General features: G+C 37.8%; 1 pseudogene; it reads left to right on the top strand.

The window, feature by feature from the left end:
• The first annotated feature begins 2,466 nt into the window (after nucleotides 1–2,466).
• LOC149191056 (putative disease resistance protein At5g63020) lies at nucleotides 2,467–4,464 on the top strand (annotated as a pseudogene).
• Nucleotides 4,465–13,189: the final 8,725 nt, after the last annotated feature.

The following is a 13,189-nucleotide window of genomic DNA, read 5'->3' on the forward strand; positions in this document are numbered from 1 at the left end:
CTAAGGAAGTGGAAACTGTGCCAGCCTTTCATTAGTCTAACTATAGTAGGCAAGTACCCGAGCATAGTTTTCCACTTCTTTCCAAGGCAATTCCTCATCTCAGATTCCTCCATTGCTGGGAAGTACCAGCGGCCAACTAGAGCACGCTTTTGTAAGCTGTTAATGCGGTCACCCAGGGTGGCGCTGTCAAGAGCTATAAGCAGAGGTGGTGGAGTGGTTTTCATAGAACGATGTTTATGACATCGTTCATGGAAGGCATGTTCACCACCCTACGATGAATGCAGAGATAAATCGACAGCTAGCGCATGGATATCCCCAAGAGTAGTACGCCATGCATCCAATGATCATGGCCCCATCTGGAGCGATTATGCTTCCATGGTGGCTTGTATTAGAGCCGAGTTGGCAGGCACATCAAATGCAGTGTCTATTCAGGATGTAAAATGCATGGGAGTGGAGGCTTATGGGGTGTCAGTCTGACAGGGAGGAAAAAGGGGTTAGGTCAGATATTAATGAGGGTGGGTGTGGAAGATCTAAGGGAGATCAGATTGCCTTGGGAAAGACAATCCATGTAAACGAGGCGACAAAGTGCGTGTGTGAGATTAATTTTTGCATGCCACGAGGGGGGGAGGGAAACGTTGTTGTTTGGACAATCCGAAACAGGAAGCAAAACGAATGTACTGACAAAGGAAATATTGGCCTGATTTGGAATGTAGTGAGGTCAGAGAGTGTATGGGGAGGCGTACGACTGATGTGAAGGAAATTATGAGGTGAGGTGTCCATATACATGCGTTCCACCTAACCTGTCGGAAAGAGTCAATGACCACCTGAGTTTGTTGTTCCGACCACCGGAAAACCCAAGGCCAAACCAGAGTGAAACCAGAGAGGCATAAACGTATCTGTAACTACACTAAATTATATAGCAGCTTAATAGTGACAAGGGCATGCGACAGGTATAACTGGAAACCTAAATGTGGCTTGCGTAACCCCCCAAAGAAACAGGAACCAGAACATCAAGCGATTCTATGAATATCTTAAATTCCAATACTAGAAACAAGAACTAAAAGTTTAGAAAACAATACAACAACATAAACATCCCTTACATTTACACTAGTATCTGTTTATTTGGAATCTAAACTCAATGCAGGGTCGAGAGATGAAGATAATATCTGAAAATTGAGGCCAAAAGGGATGGGGGGTGGATAGCCACCAGGTAGAAATAGCAGAGAGTAAATTTTTAAAGGCCCCAGAACATGACAGCATGAGGAAAAAACAAAACCAAAAGGCGTTTAACCAAGCCAAAAGAAAAACGTTTTCATGTGTGTTCACCTATTTTGCAGAATTAGAGCGGAAATTAGGCATACTTGTTAGTTATCCCGAGTCCTTTTATAGTAGCAGCGGTCATATCCCATGGAGTGGAAACAAATCGGTGTCATTCATTCACCACCGAAGGAAAAACGATAGCGCCATTCCAAAGAAAAAAATTGAACTGTATTTCAAGGCAATAGTGAGAGGGAAAAAGAAGTCTTGGCTCACCGTCTGATGAGGAGGCTATTAAAACCAAGCCCTCGCAAAGGACACTATAAGCCCATTGACAAGGCAGAAATCAAAACCCATCCAAAATCAACATTCATGTCCAAATTCAGTTGCAAAAGCCATATTTCCCAGGAATGCGTCAGTTGCCCGTAGCAGATCAAAACTAGTAAGCATGGCCCAGTATCAAAGTTTACCAGAAAGGTTGAACTAGGAAGAAACCATGAAGTTGTACCACCAGAATAAGATATCCAAACTCCATAATGAAAATCTTTATATGAGCCTCATCCCTGAGTAATATACTTTAGACACGTGTACATATGGTTTGTAGCATACAACATAATATATTGTTTTGCTTTCTCTTTTGGAAATTGAATGATGGATTTACTCTAATTACTTTTTCTTTTGGAAATTGAATTATGAATATAATACTTTTTTAATTTTAAAATATGATTAATATTATTTTTAATAAATCGATAATTAATTATTAAATAAAAAATAAATTAACAACTCCAAATCAGAAAATATTTAATAAAAATAAAAAGCTATTCTTTAGAAATTATGAATTGATTATTTAAATAACAAGCTATTCTTTAGAAATTATGAATTGATTATTTAAATAACTTAATTTTCTTTATATACAATAATATTATTACATATTAAAAAAATCTGAACTTATAAAAAAACAAATTATTTTTATTTTAATTATATTTAAATCAAGCTACACGGAACCCAGCTATACGACCTTGTTTTAAAGGTGTTCCAACTTTTTCACCTTAACCTTTAAGTTATTCCTAGAAGAAAAGAGGAAAAAAAAAATCCTAGAAGAAAAGAGGGAAAAAAAAATCACGCGAAGACAATGTGATGGTAATGGAATAAACTTTTACAAAGTGAGTTTCGTACCGTAATTATGCCTTCAGGGTAAGGTAGGATAGGGTAGGGTTCAGTGCGCACAAACTTTTTTCTTTTTCGAAAGGAGGGTTTGGCACACACCACTCTTCTTTCTTTTCAACTGATGCCAAGTTATTCCTTTCGTATGAGCCAACGATCTGACTATCCTTTAGAAACAGACATGGATTGTGGATCTCACTCATCCAAACCACTGCAACTCTTACCGCTCTTTGCTCACTCCTTACCTTATTTCGTCCCCTTTCTCTATCTCCCTTTGGTTTCTTTCCAGTCTTCACATATTTTCCATTTCCTCTCTGCCATTTGCTAACATGGCCACGGATTTTGGCACTGGACTGGCATCCGGACTGGCGACAAACGTCACTAACGCCATTATCGGTCTTCTCTGCCGACAATTGAATGGTATTAGGGAATTGGGGAAGAACCTTCAACTTCTCAACAATGAACTCGCCCGTATGGACGAGTCGTTACGTCATATTCAAACCCAGTTCGAAGATCAACAAAAGAAGCGGCCGGAGTTAGTGGAAGGTTCTTTGGGAAGGATTAGCAATGCCCTTGAAGAAGTCAAATCCCTCATCCTTTGCGCCAACAAACAGCGAGGATGGTGTCGCGGTTGCTGTCTGTTTTTAAACCCCAAGATCCCCGCAGATATTAGAGAATGGAAGACCAGATTTAGTGAGCTCTTCCAGCACCTTGATTCTGCTCTTTCAACAGCTGCCCATACTGCACAGATTGTGGTGTCTGCACAGCCTCAAGCAGAGGTGCTTCTTCAACCTCTACCAGATTCCGGCTTCGTGGGGTCTGACCTTCAAGCTGCCCAGCAGCAACTGCTCACATGGCTTAACGAACCTCATCCCCAGGCTCGTGTGATCGGTGTGTGGGGCATGGCGGGAGTTGGGAAAACTGCATTACTCCAACTCATCTACAATAACTGCAAGAAGAAGGTGAGTACTAGCTTCGATTTCGTCATTTGGTATACCATTTCTCAAAACTATAAGATTCAAAGTCTCCAGGATACCATTGCCGAGTCTCTGAATTTAAGATTTGAGCCAAGTTCTAGTATTGACATGAGAAAGATGAAATTGTATGCATCTCTTGAAAATAAGAGGTTTCTTCTTGTCTTGGACGATATTTGGAGTCCAATTGATTTGAATCAAGTTGGGGTCAATTTTGGCCATGATAACGGCAGCAAACTCTTAATGTCCAGTCGCTACAGAGATGTAGTTGAAATAATGGCAGAAAAAGAGTACTGCATGATGATACGACCCCTGTCCACAGAGGAAGGGTGGGAGCTGTTCCGGAGAAGAGCTTTTAGAAGTGGGGCTGCTCCAGACAATAATCTAGAGGTTATTGCTAGACAAGTTGCTTTGGAGTGTAAAGGGTTGCCCTTGGCAATAAATACAGTTGCTGCAGCTATGGCTCGGAAAAAGACTGCTGATGAGTGGAGTCGCGCTTTAGTTTTGATGAAAAATGTAGATCCATCCTTCCCCTCCACTCACAGGACCATTGATGCAGAGCTCTATCAGCGGATAAGATGGAGCTACAATGATTTGCCCAATAATCTGAAAATGTGTTTTCTATATTGTGCTGCCTTTCCTGAAGATGCAGAAATTGATGTGGAGACGCTGGTGGAGATGTGGACAGCAGAAAGATTGGTTCCCCAAAAGGGGACAACTTACTTCATGGATGTTGGGCGGGAATACATAGAAGCACTGGTAGATAGGTGTTTGATTGAGTATCATTGTTTAGTGAAAAAAGAAATAAAAGTTCATGATATATGGCAATTTATGTAGGCCAAGGAGAGGAGAACTGGTTATTTGAAGCTGGTCAACATCTTCAACATTTTCCAAGTGAAGAAGAGACCGAGGATCGCAAAAGAATCTCCGTTCTCCGCAATGAAATTAATGATCTGCCAACAGATTTGAAGGGTTCAACACTCGTCAGTTTAGTGTTAGCCGAAAATACACAGGTGAAGGAAATTCCATTCCAGAGGGGTTTTTGGTAAACTTCATGTCTCTCAAGATTCTGGGTCTGTCGGATACCTCAATACAAACATTACCAACAGCAGTGGGTCAGCTTGAGTTTCTTAAATTGAAAATGTGTGTCCGGTTGAAAGATTTGCCTGATAGCATTTGCAATCTTTCACATCTGCAGTTTTTGAATCTCGAAGACTGTGGAAGTCTATTTTCTTTACCCTATAGAATAGGAGAGCTAAAAAAATCTAAAGCATCTCAAATTTACGGCTTACAAAGGCTTCAGGGTGATTCCACATCAAATCTCTCAACTCATTTCATTGAACAAACTGGTCTTGCCTCGAGAGTCAACTCCAGTGAGTCTGGAGGATCTCACAAATCTCTCAAATCTGATCGAGTTGAATGTCAGAGTAAATCCAGAAATTAAAGAAGGTTCAATGAGTAAGTGGTCAAAGATGAGAAATTTGAGGTTATGGTTCCCATGGGGTAAAGTTGAAAATAGAGATGATGCGGCGCTAGATATTCTTCCACAGAACATGCAGAGCATGGAGGAGTTGCAGAGTGTTGAGTTATTCGATTATGAAGGGGTAAGTCTGCCGAATTGTATATGTCAGTTTCAAAATTTGAAGAATTTGCGCTTGAGCCAATGCATGAAATTAGAGGAGCTTCCAGCCTTGGAGATTGGGAGCGAGGCTGCAAGTGACGGTTTTCCGAAGTTGGAGGAATTAAGACTAGATGGGCTAAACAACTTAGAGAGTATAGTCTGGAATGCAAACACAATGATGCAACTGCAAATCTTGAGGATATCAGATTGCCGCGTGTTGAAGACATTCACAATGGAGGAGCTACCCAATTTAAGGGAATTACATATATCAGGTTGTGCTCAGTTGAAGGAGCTGTTCATGGACAGCGGTGGCGGTTTTCCGAAGTTGACGACATTATATCTAGAGTCCCTAGACAGCTTAGAGAGTGTAGTGTGCAATGCAAAAACAATGCTGTATGTCCAAAGATTGACCATATGGGGTTGTCGCGTGTTGAAGACATTGAGAATGGAGGAGCTTCCCAATTTAAGGGAATTGAATATATGGGGTCGTGCTGAGTTGAAGGAGCTGTTCATGGAGAGCGGTGGCCGTTTTCCAGAGTTGCAGACATTAGATCTATCCTACCTAGACAGCTTAGAAAGTATAGTGTGCAATGCTGAAATCTATCCTACCTAGACAGCTTAGAAAGTATAGTGTGCAATGCTGAAACAATGTTGCAACTCCAAAGCTTGACCATATCAGGTTGCGGCGTGTTGAAGGCATTGAGAATAGAGGAGCTGCCTAATTTAAAAGATATATGCATTAAGGAGTGCCCTCAGTTGGAAGTTGAGATCGGCAGTCTTCCAGTGTTACAGAAATTGAGTCTTACAGGTTTAGAGACTGCAGAGAGTATTGCAATACCATCAAGTGCATGGAATCAAGAAACAATGCCTAGTCTGGAAGTTATACAAATCACAGGTTGTCCATTGTTGAGGAGAATGCCCAGAGAAATGGAGAAGCTACCTAAGTTGAAGGAAATTGTAGGAAAACTAGATTGGTGGGATGTAATAAGTTGGGAAAATCTAAACTCTCTCACCCCTTTAAGGGATCTGATGTTGAAAGAACGTGATGAAGGCAGTGCACTTGAAGAAGATGGTGATGCAGGTAGTGAACTTGAAGAAGATGGTGAAGTTGATGAAGACACTGAATTGGGAAAAGATGGTGAAGTTGAAGATGGTGAAGCAAATGGTGAAGACGATCATCCCTAAATGTGAAGGAGATGATCAGGAGATTTGAATGTAAAATTAATACTTCTGAAGTTTTGTAAGTTAATGTCACTAGTTAAATATTTTAATGTAAATGAACTAAATTTTGGTATCAATTTTACGAAATGTATTTAAAAAAATTAATATTAATATTTTTTAATTATAAATTTATTTTCCCACTTATTTCCATAGAATGTTAATTATATATACGAATATGAAAAAATATTTAAAAATTTAAGATAAAGAGAAATAGAGTTTGAATCATTTTTAATGTTGATATTGCTTTTTCAATATATAAATATATATTTATATAATTACAAATTATTTTAAATATTTTATATTATTTTTAAATTTATATATATATATATATATATAATTTAATATCATAACAATGTATTAATTTTATATAAAATTTAATAATTTAAATAATGAAATTAAAATTTTGAGAGTAAAGTGGAAATGCAACAATGTTGAATGATTGAAAATGTGAATAATAAGAATATAGTCAATTGCAAACAATCTTCATTGCGATTAATCTGAAACTGTATTTTTTTTTACTGTTCTTATTGTCACACCAATTAGTTTTGCCATTTTCTTATATCGACCATATGAAAAGGGCAATTGAAATAATAGACCATTCAAATATTTAACTCGTGCTACTGTAGTAAACATCATACCTTGTCTTTGTTGCTCTTCAATATTAATTGTAGTTTTCTCCAAAGTTAATCATTGTGATTTATGGAGTGTAAAACCCTAAATAATTTTCAATGGTAGTTATTTTCTATTACCACATTTGAATGCAAAGTGATTAACAATGTTGAATGATGGAAAATGGGAATAATAAGAATGTATCCAATTATAAATATGGGAATAATAAGGATGTATCCAATTATAAATAGTTTACAGTTTCAGGAAGGAAATGTTTCGGGTAATTGAACATTTTATTTATGATGAAAATTCAAGTATTGTATTTATGATTGAATTACTGTAACACAGAAGTCAATTCACGTCATGAATCATTTTTATGTGCTTACACTTAGAGAGAGTGTGTATGTTTTGTGGGTGAGAAGGAGAGATAAGGGGAGATAGAGATATAGATGGAGGGGGGGAGAGAGGGAAGAAGAGAGATGCAAAGACAGGGAGGGAGGAAGACGTGTGTGTGTGTGTGTGTGGAGAGAGAAGTGTTAGAGAGAGAGAGGGAGGGGAAAAGGGAGCGAGGGAGAGAGAGAGATAAATAGATATGGAGAGAGGGTGTGTATGTTTGAGGGGTGAGATATAGAGATAAAGGAGAGACACTGGGAGATAGACACTGAAATCAATGCACAATATTAATTTAATTACTTTGAGATTATTGTACATCATACATCTAGTTGCATCAAATCAAAAATCAACATCTACACTGAAATCAATGCATCTAGTGAAAACAATCAAATAGGATTAGAAATCAACATCTTCACTAAAATCAATACATCTGGTGCAAGCAATCAAATAGGATTTGAAATCAATATCTACACTAAAATTAATGCATATAGTGCAACAATCCAATATCTACATTGAAACCAATGCTTCTAGTGCAAGCAATAAAATAGGAGTAGAAATCAATGCATCTAGTGTAAGGTATTAAATAGGATTAGAAATCGACATCTACACTGAAATCAATGCATCTAGTGTAAGGTATTAAATAGGATTAGAAATAGACATCTACACTAAAATCAATGCATCTAGTGCAAGTGATCAAATAGGATTAGAAATCAATATCTACGTTGAAACCAATGCATTCAGTGCAAGCAATTAACTAGGAGTAGAAATCAACATCTACAAAGAAATCAATGCATCTAGTGTAAGGTATTAAATAGGATTAGAAACTGACATCTACACTAAAATCAATGCATCTAGTGCAAGTGATCACTTATTATTAGAAATTAAGAACTACACTGAAATAAATACATTCATTTTAGTGAAAAACCAAAATATTCATGAATTTCTAGATCTAACTTATATCTCTATATTTGTCTTTTTGTCTCTTCATTCTTCCCTTTATCTTTGCCTTCTATTACGTGTCTATCTCCCTCCCCCTCCCTCTCTCCCCCCTCTCTATCTCTTTGCCTCTTCCTCCCTTTTTCTATCTTTCTCTTCTTCCCTCTCTCCCCCTGTCATCTATATCTATACCTCCCTCCATCTCTCCTTATTTGTATCTCTATCTCAACCCCCTAAAGACGTCTCTCTCTCTCTCTCTTTCTCTCGTAATCCCTCTCACCCCCTCCATTTGTATCTATATCTCCCTCTATCTCTCCTTTATCTCTCTATAGAAGCCCGCAAACATACTCTCTCTCTCTCTCTCTCTCTCTCTCTCTCTCACCCCTTCCATCTATATCTATATCTCCCTCTGTCTCTCCTTTATCTCTCTATATTAGCCCGCAAACATACACACACACTCTCTCTCTCCATATCTATCTATCTATCTATCTCTCCCTCTCTGTCTCTTCTCCCCCTCCCCCCCTCTCTCTCTCACTCACTCCATGTATATCTCTAAACTATATTTTCTTCTATCAATCTGAAACTATATTTTCTTCTATTGTTCTTATTGTCACACCAATTAGTTTTGCCATTTTCTCATATCGATCATATGAAAAGGGCAATTGAAATAATAGACCATTCAAATATTTAACTCGTGCTACTGTAGTAAACATCATACCTTGTCTCTGTTGCTCTACAATATTAATTGTAGTTTTCTCCAAAGTCAATCATTGTGACTTATGGAGTGTAAAACCCCAAATAATTTTCAATGGTAGTTATTGTCTATTACCACATTTGAATGCAAAGTGATTAACAATGTTGAATGATGGAAAATGGGAATAACAAGAATGTATCCAATTACAAATATGGGAATAATAAGGATGTATCCAATTATAAATAGTTTACAGTTTCACGAAGCAAAGGTTTCGGGTAAGTGAACATTTTATTTATGATGAAAATTCAAGGATTGTATTTATGATTGAATTATCGTAACACAGAAGTCAATTCATGTCATGAATAATTTTTATGTGCTTACACTTGGAGAGAATGTGTATGTTTTGTGGGTGAGAAGGAGAGACAAGGGGAGATAGAGATATAGATGGAGGGGGGGGGAGAGGGAAGAAGAGAGAGGAAAAAACATGGAGGGAGGAAGATATGTGTGTGTGTGTGTGTGTGGAGAGAAGTGTTAGAGAGAGAGAGAGAGAGAGAGAAGGGGAAGAGAGAGAGAGAGATGGAGGGGAAAAGGGAGGGAGAGAGAGAGATAGATAGATATGGAGAGAGTGTGTGTATGTTTGGGGGGTGAGTTATAGAGATAGACAATGGGAGATAGAGATATAGATGGAGGGGGCAGAGATATTCTTACACTGAAATCAATGCATAATATTAATTTAATTACTTTGAAATTATTGTACATCATACATCTAGTTGCATCAAATCAGAAATAAACATCTACACTGAAATCAATGCATCTAGTGAAAACAGTGAAATAGGATTAGAAATCAACATCTTCACTAAAATCAATGCATCTAGTGCAAGTAATCAAATAGGATTTGAAATCAATATCTACACTAAAATCAACGTATCTAATGCAAGAAATCAATATCTACATTGAAACCAATGCAAGCAATAAAATAGGAGTAGAAATCAATGCATCTAGTGTAAGGTATTAAATAGGATTAGAAATTGACATCTACACTGAAATCAATGCATCTAGTGTAAGGTATTAAATAGGATTAGAAATCGAAATCTACACTGAAATCAATGCATCTAGTACAAGTGATCAAATATGATTAGAAACCAATATCAACGTTGAAACCAATGGATTCAGTGCAAGCAATCAAATAGGAGTAGAAATCAACATCTACATTGAAATCAATGCATCTAGTGTAAGGTATTAAATATGATTAGAAACTGATATCTACACTGAAATCAATGCATCTAGTGCAAGCAATCAATTATTATTAGAAATTAACAACTACACTGAAATAAATACATATATTTTAGTGAAAACCCAAAATATTCATGAATTTCTAGATCTAACTTATATGTTTGTATTTGTCTTTGTGTCTCTTTATTCTTCCCTTTCTCTCTACCTTCTATTATGTTTCGCTCCCCCTCCCTCTCTCCTCCTCTCTCCTCCGCCTCCCCCTCCCTCTCTCCTCCCTCTCTATATCTTTGCCTCTCCCTCCCTTTTTCTATCTTTATCTTCTTCCCTCTCTCCCCCTATCATCTATATCTATACCTCCCTCCATCTCTCCTTATTTGTATCTCTATCTCAACCCCCTAAACACTTGTCACTCTCTCTCTCTCTCTCTATCTTCCCCTTGTCTCCCTCTCTCTCTCTCTTTCTCCTTCTCTCTCTCTTTCTCCTTCTCTCTCTCTCTCTCTTCCCTCTGTCTCTCCTCTCTCCCTCACCGTCTGTCCATCTCTCCCTTCCCCTTCCAGCTCCATCACTCCCTCCTCTCTCTCCCTTTCTCTCCCACCTCCCTCTGTCTCTCCCCCCCCATCACACTCTCTCTCTCTGTCTACCCTCCAACTTTATCACTATCGCCCTCCCTCTCTCCTTCTCACTCTCCCCCTCTATATCTATGTCTCCATGTCTCTCTCTTCCCTCCTTTCCCTATCTCTACCCTCTCCTTTTCTCTCTCTTCCCTTGTCTCCTCTCTCCCTCATTCCATCTTCATCTCTCCCTTGTCACTCCCTTTCTCTCTCCACCTATATCTCTCAATGACTTTTCTCTTTCCTCCCTCTCTTTCCCCCTCAAAATCCATCTCTCTCCCCCTCCCTCTCTCCTCCTCTCTCCTCCCTCCTCTCACTCTTACTTCCTCTCTCTCCTTATCTCTCCCACCTCTATGTCTCTCTCCCCCACTCTATTCCCCCTCCATATCACTCTCTCTCTTAAATATGATCCCATTGTAGTGTATTTAAGAAAGTATCTAAAAAAAAACATAATTGGTTGTAAAATATTAAACCTATATTTTGGAGCAATCATGTCAAAGAAAATACAATAATAAAAAACTTAAAAGAATTATGCAGTATCTTTTCTCTATCAGTGTTAGTCACTTTGCTTTCTCTCTTCACTTGGATCCTTGGTTAAGATGCATCTATCCTGGTTCATTATAATAATATTTATATTATATAAATTTCACATATGGATATATAAAAGTATTCTCACTTTTAATTTATTAAAACCTTGATTTAATCTCTATGGGAAAATTTTTAGTAGTAGTGAGGATGAAGAGTTTAATTTTAGTAGTTAGTTATAGAATTGGTTATTATTGTCAATGTTAAGTTACACCATGAGAGACTGATGCTCCTTTTTTAACATGGCATGTGCATGATGATATAATGCTTATTTTGCTAATATAATGGAAGATTGTTTATCTCATGTTTATCTTCATATGGCATATTTGGATGATGTTTTCATTGGTGTCTTTTCTATGCATACAAGTTCTATTTGTTTAAATTAATGTGATTAAAGGTTAATGAATTCACCACCACAATTAAACCTTTAATACTTTGCACATCACTAACATAAAAACTATCAAACATTCCTTGGGTGAGACCACCTCCCTTGCAAATGTTGAAATAGTTGACACAATAGACTACATCATGCCTATTTTGGATGCTTTTTATAGACCTTGAGTTTACCATAGAGCCTGTTATCCCCCACAATGTCCCAAGCTGATGAGGAAATTGATGGAGGTAACCATAGACCAAGCTTTTGGTTTGGTAGCTAGCCCTACCAAACCAGAGAGGGCTCTCTCGATGGAATCACAGTCAAGAGATGACTGGATGATAAAGGGTTTTAGGCTAGATAGCTAAGCTCAGGCAGGTTTTGAAAGATTTAGGGTTTTGTTGCTGGATAAGGGAGAAAAACCAGGTATCTAGGTAAGAGGGTGCTAGGTCTAGACTTTGAGAATCGGATTTGCAGAGATGTAATGGAGCAAGGTAGGCACACACTTTAGCACTCTAGCGTTTGTTGATGTGTATATAGGAGATAGGTAGGGTTTCTAAACGAGCATGGATTTCATGAATTCATTTATATCAAAAGAAAACTGGACAATAATGTGAAAGCTTCTCCAAAACAGAGTATTACATGAATGAATTATGTTTATTTTCTTAGGAAACAAGCACATGAAACATGGAAATTGAAATGAAATATACAATACATTCAAACATATGATCACGAAAGAAAAAACACTGCCAAAGCACATACCACAGGAATCCCACTACAATAGCTGCAAACTCTGTCTTTTGATTTCCAAAATGTCAAATATAGGCTACAATGGTTCTCTCCTCAAATGTCCAACCTCTCGAAAATGATTCCCTTCCATCTTATATAGGAAAATACAACATATGACATCTCATCAGGTCGAAAATTCTATTCAAAGCTCATCATAACTGGATTTTATGAGTCCTCATTGAAAACTAGGATAGTTGAGACAGTTACCACAATTTAGGCTAAAGTTCAGGAGAGCATATCTCCTCATTAATTATAATTTTCCTCATAAACTGAGGCAAAAACCAACTAAGAAACCTAAAATAACATTAATAGATAATAAAATCTCAAGTTTGCCATCATTCATTACTCAAGAGGTTACTAGACTATATGGGTCACACCAGAACTAGATGGATCGTGCCAGTCAGCAAAAAGGGTGCACCAACATGCACCAAAACAGGGAATTTTGCAGAAGGTTCGCGCTTGTTTGAAGCCATTTTTAGGTATCTTCCCCAAGTCAAAATGGAACTCTGAAAGAACAGTAAACTAGATTTTTTTGTCTAGTTTCCATATCATCTTGAATTTTGGAAAATTACGCAAGGGAAGACCTCCAAAAACTCATTCTCCCAACCTAACTCGGAAGCGTCGTGCCAGTCCGGTTTTAGAGGCAGAGAGGTGAAAAAGGTGAGGTTTTTTTAGTTTCTGATCAAAATGGGAATCCTTCATGCAAAACTAGTATTATATTTGGCATGT

This window comes from Pinus tabuliformis, chromosome 3_1 (genome assembly GCF_031772625.1).
Source record: "Pinus tabuliformis cultivar Carrire ecotype Pingquan chromosome 3_1, CPIR1, whole genome shotgun sequence".
Taxonomy (NCBI): domain Eukaryota; kingdom Viridiplantae; phylum Streptophyta; class Pinopsida; order Pinales; family Pinaceae; genus Pinus; species Pinus tabuliformis.